This window comes from Portunus trituberculatus, unplaced genomic scaffold, assembly GCF_017591435.1.
Source record: "Portunus trituberculatus isolate SZX2019 unplaced genomic scaffold, ASM1759143v1 PGA_scaffold_205__4_contigs__length_1045770, whole genome shotgun sequence".
Classification (NCBI taxonomy): domain Eukaryota; kingdom Metazoa; phylum Arthropoda; class Malacostraca; order Decapoda; family Portunidae; genus Portunus; species Portunus trituberculatus.
The window spans coordinates 31,547-39,087 of NW_025541373.1; positions in this window are offsets into that span (position 1 = coordinate 31,547).

Genomic DNA, 7,541 nt, shown 5'->3' on the forward strand with positions numbered 1-7,541 from the left:
CTCCAAAAATTCAGCGAGTCTATCAGATATCGCTAAAGAGTTCAATATAGATATGGGTCGATAATCAGACATGTTCTGCCTTCTGCCTCCTTTAAAAACGGGAATAACTTTAGCAATTTTGAGCCTTTCAGGAAACTCACCTTTGCGGAATGTTAAATTAATCAAATTAGATATAATGGATGCTAAGATACGTTTGGTGATGTTGATAACTTTGATGTGAATATCATCTGTTCCTGGAGCAGAAATCTTAAGTGGCTTTACTATGGAAATGATCTCATCTGAAGTAGTGTTAGAGGGCTTAAAATCGGGGTAGTCATTAGCCAAATATTGCATTGGAGATACATCGCTCTCTGGTATTCCTTTAACTAAATTTTGTCCTATTGAAGAGAAATGATTATTCAGATGTTCACAAATTGAATTGCTATCATTAATTATTTTACCATCAACATCCAAATGTTCTATAGTAGAGTGTTTAGCTGTTTTACAAGGGTTTAAAATATCTTTGATGATTTTCCAAGTACCTTTTGTGTTGCCTACATTCTCCGTAAATTTTAATTTAGCATCTTCTATCTTGTTATTTACCTTGTTTCTTAGTTCTTTATATTGTTTGCCAAAGATAATTGGCTTTCTTAGATATTTTTTATAAAGTCTATGTCTTTCTTTTATAAGTTCTATTAATTCTTCAGTGACCCATGGATTATTTACTCTTTTTTGCTTGATTCGGATATTTTTAATAGGAGCAAGATCGTTAATAATGCTAATCAGGGTGTTGGAAAAGGAGTTGTATAAATCGCTAACATTGTCATTTGTAGTGAAACTTTCAAAGGCTACTTGCATTGCATTACACAGGCGTGTTTCATCCATACTCTTATAGTTTCTATAAGAAAAACAAATGTCTTTATCATGTGTTGGTTCCATCCTGAGAAAAAGAAAAATGGCAAAATGATCAGAGATGTCACACAAAAAAATATCACCTCTGGTTACTAAATCAGTGTTATTGCTCCAGATGTGGTCGATGACTGTTGCGCTGTGTGTATTGACTCTAGTAGGTTTATTAATTAATGGATAGTAACCATAACTGGAGAAAAGATCAATATAGGTTTTTGTATTTTTGTTAGAGATAATCAACAAGTTAATATTAAAATCCCCCATAATTAAACAAGTTTTTCCTGAAGTAGATATATTATTGAGAATGATCTCTAGTTTACTGAGAAAAGAACAGATGTTTCCATTAGGTCTACGATAAATAACCCCAATCAGTATGTTTTCTTTAGGTAACACGAGTTAAGAAACAAAGACTCGAGATCATTCTCCATAATAGTTAACTCACTTACAATATTGCATGAAATAGTATCTTTAACATATAAACATACTCCGCCTCCATTATGATTCCTGTTGTTTGTGAATAGCTTGTAACCTTTGATGCTATACAGATTACAGATGCTCAGTGCTGTTGGATAGTCTAGTTTCACAGAAAGCCAAGAATTCAACTCTCTCTCTCTCTCTCTCTCTCTCTCTCTCTCTCTCTCTCTCTCTCTCATACACTTTGGGTATGTAAGTACACGTAAGTACACTGACTCACTGAGCGAGAATGAACAAAGATACTCAGTAAGTTTGGGGACCAATTGTCTTGAGTCTCAATTGGTTTGGGACCAGTTGTCCTGGATCTCTCTCTCTCTCTCTCTCTCTCTCTCTCTCTCTCTCTCTCTCTCTCTCTCTCTCTCTCTCTCTCTCTCTCTCTCTCTCTCTCTCTCTCTCTCTCTCTCTCTCTCTCTCTCTCTCTCTCTCTCATACATACTTTGGGTTTGTAAGTACACGTAAGTACACTGACTCACTGAACAATGGTACTCAGTAAGTTTGGGGACCAGTTGTCTTGAGTCTCAACTGGTTTGGGGATCAGTTGTCTTGGGTGTCAACTGTCTTGGGTGTCAACTGTCTTGGGTCTCAACTGACTTGGTGATCAACTGTCTAGGGTCACAATTGACTTGTGGACCAGATGACTTGAGTACCAATCGCTTGGGGACCAATTGACTGTAAACCGTTCTTGTGCACAGTTACTCGTGTTCGTTAGGAATGTTTTCTTGTGGGATATCAAGGAAGAATAACTGTTACGTACACAGCTTGAGACTACCATAATCTTCTTTTTCAAGGCTAACAGGATCCTCTGGGAAAATTGTAGTGGAGTCTGTATAGACGCTGCAGCGATGCTCGGATCAAAATCTGGGTTTCCAAAGCGTGTCAAGGAAGTTTTTTCCCGAATGCCAAGAGGTTCATTATATGACCCATCGTTTTGCACTGGCGTCGAAAACCCTCCCTGATGAACTTTGCAAGATCCTGGAGGCAGTGGTCAAATGCGCCAACTTTGTAAAATCTGGAGCTCTGGACTCTCGCCTATTCCAGAACCTTTGTCGGGTTTACCGTCAATTGGTTCCTAATGAGCTGGTACTCAGGTCATCTGGTCCACAAGTCAATTGATTTTCTAGACAGGTGATCATGAAGTCAGTTGGTCCCCAAACCCATTTAGACTCAAGACAGTTGGTCCCCAAACTTACTGAGCACCTTTGTTCATTCTCGCTCAGTGAGTCAGTGTACTGACATACCCAAAGAAGTGTGTGTGTGTGTGTGTGTGTGTGTGTGTGTGTGTGTGTGTGTGTGTGTGTGTGTGTGTGTGTGTGTGTGTGTGTGTGTGTGTGTGTGTGTGTGTGTGTGTGTGTGTGTGTGTGTGTGTGTGTGTGTGTGTGTGTGAGAGAGAGAGAGAGAGAGAGAGAGAGAGAGAGAGAGAGAGAGAGAGAGAGAGAGAGAGAGAGAGAGAGAGAGAGAGAGAGAGAGAGAGAGAGAGAGAGAGAGAGAGAGAGAGAGAGAGAGAGAGAGAGAGAGAGAGAGAGAGAGAGAGAGAGAGAGAGAGAGAGAGAGAGAGAGAGAGAGAGAGAGAGAGAGAGAGAGAGAGAAGAATTTTGCTGTGAGAATAAGTGAATGAAAAAGAGGAAATAAGGTGTAAAGAGAAAAGGAAAGAAGGAAGGTGTAAAGCAGGAGAGAAGAGAGAGAAGGAAGGAAAGGTGATGGTAGTGGTCTCCCTCGGGCTCCAACACTCGCATTGCTTGTCGTGTTAGGGAACATTTGCCTCATCACTCGTGGCGTTCACTTCGTTATGCACTGACCGCGGGACTGAATTCACTGGGAGCTTGAAAAATTTGCCCTGATCTGTGGTACTATTGTTGCCTCGTTCACCTCGCTCATGTGTGTTCTGTGCGTGCCCTCATGTCATGCCATACGTGTGAGAGGTGAGGCAAATGTGAGTTGAGGAGGTAGTATGCATCCTAACCTAACCTAACCTAACACACCTTAACCTAATGTGTAATACTATTTAGTACACTGTGAAATACTTCTGTGCTGCACATTCGCTATTTTCAATAAAACTCCAGTTTAAATTCCATGGATGTTTAAGTGTTTTTATTTATGGTTTTATGGAGAAATTGACAAGGTTTTATGTTGTCAATAAAAGAACTACATATCTCAGAAGTGAAAATACAATTCAGGGACAGTTTCTACACACACACACACACTCACACACACACACGCCCGGTAGCTCAGTGGTTAGAGCGTTGGCTTCACAAGCCAGAGGACCGGGGTTCGATTCCCCGGCTGGGTGGAGATATTTGGGTCTCTCCTTTCACATGTAGCCCCTGTTCACCTAGCAGTGAGTAGGTACAGGATGTAAATCGAGGAGTTGTGACCTTGTTGTCCCGGTGTGTGGTGTGTGCCTGGTCTCAGGCCTATCCCAAGATCGGAAACAATGAGCTCTGAGCTCGTTCCGTAGGGTAACGTCTGGCTGTCTCGTCAGAGACTGCAGCAGATCAAACAGTGAATTACACACACACACACACATCCACCAGCAATAATATTATCTTACTGCAATAGATAATTATATCTCCACTACATAGAAAAGAAAAACAAACTGATGTACCACTCAATGCAGTAGTTGTAGTGGTTTTGTTGGGTGACAAAGCGCCTTCCAGACACAGCCTGGAGTTAGTCCAGACTCCAGCTCCAACCTGCACTCGTCTCATTTGCATGATTTACATGAAAATAATTTTTCCACCGAGGTGCCCACCTCACGGAGGGTGAGAGCATTAGCAGGAGTGGTCAAACCATGGATTTCACCGGCGGAGAAATTTGCGCAGCCGGGGAAGATTGGGACGCCATTGTGCCCGCGCCGCTAGATAGCGCTGAGATGGAAGACGAGGAGAAGCGCGCGGGCTGCTGCTGCCTCCACCTCTTGCGACGCCTCTTCCGTAGGAAGAGGAAGAGCAAGAGGGCGAAAAGTAACGATAGTAAAGTAAATATAATTGATGAAAGCGACGAGGTAAAGAAAGAGGAGGAAAAGCAAAACGCAGAAGGCGACGAACATGTCACTCGCGCCATTGTGCACGTCGACGCAGTGCAGGACGTGGGAGAGGAGCACACCGCGGAGGTCCAGGAGAGTGAAGAGAAGCTCAAAGTAGACTCCTCGGAATGGACAGAGGCAGAGGTTGAGGGCTCGGTGCCCAGCGAGGGAGCAAAGGATCGGAGAGAGAAGGAAGGAGAGGTGAAGGCGGCCGTCGGCGAGGACCTGGATGTCGCCACGGAGGACTGGACGGTGGTCCGCAGTAAGAGAAGGAGAAGGCACAGGAAGGTGCAGGCGCTGCCTGCCGTGCCTGAGAGGAAGCCTGCCGTTAAGGAGCAGGCTCCTCGTCCCCCACAGGCTAAGGCGGCGCCTTGCAGAGAGGGGAAGAACGGGCCTGAGTCGCAGACCACGAGGCCCGCCGTGCCTGAGAGGAAGCCTGGCGCTAAGCAGCAGGCTCCTCGTGTCCCCCAGGCCAGGGCCGCGCCTCGCAGGAAGAGGCAGGAAGGGTCTGGGACGCAGCGCGCGCCCAACAGCGTGCGCTGCTCTTGGCAGGAGGAGGTGGCGGAGGCCGCAGTGCCCGTGGCGCCTCCCATGCGGCGCTGCATCGTCGGGCCGCGCGGCGTCACCCTCCGGCAGGTCCACCAGCAGTTTGCTGGAGTGCGAGTGACGGTGCCGCCCCCAAGGACACCGTCACCGCCACCATCAGGGTGCGCGGTCCCCCGCGGCAAGTCGCCGCAGCCGTGGCGCACCTGAAGGGCCTGTTGCACGAGGCGGAGGTGACCGAGGCCCGGGTGGCAGTGGCGCCCCACCAGCGGCGTCACGTGGTGGGCCACCGCGGCGCCACCGTCAGGGAGCTGCAGCAGAAGTTCCCTGACGTGTCTGTGACGGTCCCTCCAGCAGGAGACCTCGAGTCCCACAGCGTCCTGCTGAGGGGGCTCCGCAGCCAGGTACCGGGCGCCGAGGCTTTCCTTCAGGCCCGCCTGCAGGCCGCCCGCACCGACATCCGCCACGCCCACGTCCACAAGGCAGCCCGCCAGTGAGCGCCTTCACCTCCATTAAAGTAATGAGTGCGCGTCAATTAACTGAACATGACCCCGTGACCTCTAACCCGCCTTGCCTGTGTATTGAATAGTGAATCGATAAGCAAATTTATCAAGTAAATGAAAAGAATGAATTAAGAATAGGATAAATAGAAAAAAAAGTAATAGTAAATAGTAATAATAAAGTAGTAAATAGATAAATAAATGAATAGATAAATAAATAACGTAACAATTAAATCGTTAAGATAACCATCACCTCTCACCTCGTCCAGCGAATATAGAAATGATGTAATGATTAAATCAATAACAAATAAAAAGATTAGATAAATAGTAAGGCAGCAAGAAAAAAAAAGTCATCAGCGACCAACGCAGAGTGCATGAAGAAATAAAGAAGTAACCTCATTGTATTAGTAATTTTGGAACAGTCGTGGAATTATTGACTTTATGACTCATTATCTTGCACACGAGAAGAAAAGATTAATCTGACAATGAGACAAGCATCACTGTAATTATATGTTGCTTGTGCAAGTTTCATTGATTATCACTTCAAAGTAATTACGTGTGTTGTATTTATTACTTTGCTTCTACTCAATGCTCAGTAATAGCGTCAGTTAAAGGGAACCAGTTCATCGCCCCGGTGAGTGAGGAGATTGTCTTCACCATCAAAGAAATTATGCTTCATTCTATTGCTAATCCTGTTTAATGGTGGAGTATTGCACGTACTAAAACAATTGTTAAGGATACTTCAGTTCTGACATGGTAGTGACGCGTGTGTGCCTAAGGTCCTCACCACGGTCTGGGGTGAGGAAAGGGTAAACAAAGATCCTTCATGACGGGAACGCAGACGTAGAACACTGGAGGCGACAAACAGTCTCTTTCACATGTATATAAATTACTTCGTGGGAATAAAAGTTAAGAATCAAATCAGACGTAAAACTGATCGAAGTTGCTTTCATGGCTTTTGAGAGATTTTTAGGCGTTAAATCGTGACTTCTTATCTGACCTATTGAGTCCATAACCACACGCAGTGTTATTTATTTTTGGACACACACACACACACACACACACACACACACACACACACACACACACACACACACACACACGTGGTTGCTTCAATGGTGGCGTCCCAGAATTATAGTTTCTCTTTAACTCTCCCTCCTGCCTACGAATTGAGATGCTGAGCTGTGTTTTATTGCAATCTGCTTTTGTCATGAGCGTCACTGTGAGACTTCTCCTACAGACAACAAACCACCATGGAGTCCTTCGCTGCTTTAGTCTTCCCAGCGTGTGCTAGGATGGAGCAAGAAGTTGACATTTGTTACTTTCCTCACCAAAGCAGCAGTGAGTGAGGCAGGACGGTCCTCTCCTTCCATAAGTCAGACTTACTTTCCCTGCGTGGAACTCGATCATTTATCCTCACAACCACAAGCACTGCAGACCTTGATTCCGAGGCGCCAGTGACTGATGAGAAGTTGTTCCAGTCACCATTACCATGCCTCTGTGATTATAAGTGAAATAAGAGGGAAATAAAGAAGGTCGGCGATGACGTTCACTGGCGAGATGGAGCTTTGTGTGTTGAGAAATGAACGTCGCGCCGCCTTGCTAATGCCACTCACTGATTGAGGGATGAAAAAAAGTAATGCTAATGATGGTGATGATCCTGATGATACACGACGAGGTGATGATAGTTGGTGTTGTTGTTGTTAAAGTAAAGGAAAAGAAGTAACATCGTTTGTGAGGAGAAAATGGTTAAATCAGTGGTGAGTCTTTAAACACGTGGCCAGTACTGCGTTGTTACCAAGTAATTAGGAAAGTCACTCGTGTGTGTGTGTGTGTGTGTGTGTGTGTGTGTGTGTGTGTGTGTGTGTGTGTGTGTAATAATACTTGGAATCGTCTAAATTAACTTCATGTGTCATAAAAAAGCTTCATAAAGAGAGAGAGAGAGAGAGAGAGAGAGAGAGAGACGGTGCGCGCGCATATACTTGGTAGTTCCGTAGTGGTGCTCCGCTTTTCACGCATATTATTGCATGAAAAAAGGCTCTCACTGACTTCTCAGTGAGCACAGTGGTGTATGAATGTCCTGTGATGAAAAAAACAGGAACATTTATGGAAAG